This window comes from Acyrthosiphon pisum, chromosome A3 (assembly GCF_005508785.2).
Source record: "Acyrthosiphon pisum isolate AL4f chromosome A3, pea_aphid_22Mar2018_4r6ur, whole genome shotgun sequence".
Lineage (NCBI taxonomy): Eukaryota > Metazoa > Arthropoda > Insecta > Hemiptera > Aphididae > Acyrthosiphon > Acyrthosiphon pisum.
This window is the reverse complement of record NC_042496.1, coordinates 5748125-5748641: the sequence shown is the minus strand read 5'-3', so window position 1 is coordinate 5748641 and position 517 is coordinate 5748125.

Here is a 517-nt window from a genome sequence, read left to right as displayed (position 1 = left end):
ACGGTTCACATGTTCATTATTACAATCACGCTGATTTTTCTGCTAAAATTAAAAATAATAATTAGCCCTAACTTGGGCAATTTTCATTAAATTTTAATATTTTATTTTTTTTAATCGTTTTAAAAAATATGATCAACAAAATGGCTATCTTGGAATTTTAATAAATTTATTTTTCTTAGAAAATTTTTGATAATTTTTGAATTTTTGAAAAAAAAATCGAATATTATGTTATTCAATCAGAATTTCCATTCTTATTACTGTAAAAAAATTGCATTTAAATATATTGATTTTCACGGAGATACTAAGAGTATACGGGACTTCTGGGACATACTGTATATGATTAATGATTATCGACTTATGATCAATAAATAATAATATTTAGCAGCCATTAGAGGGACTATTGAATTTACTTTGTGTTTGATTTAAGCTTTTTGGTGACTCAAGACTCAAGTTGTATGCAGCCCACATGTTTATGTATAAATATGAGGAATATATGTCATGTGATAGTGCACTAAGC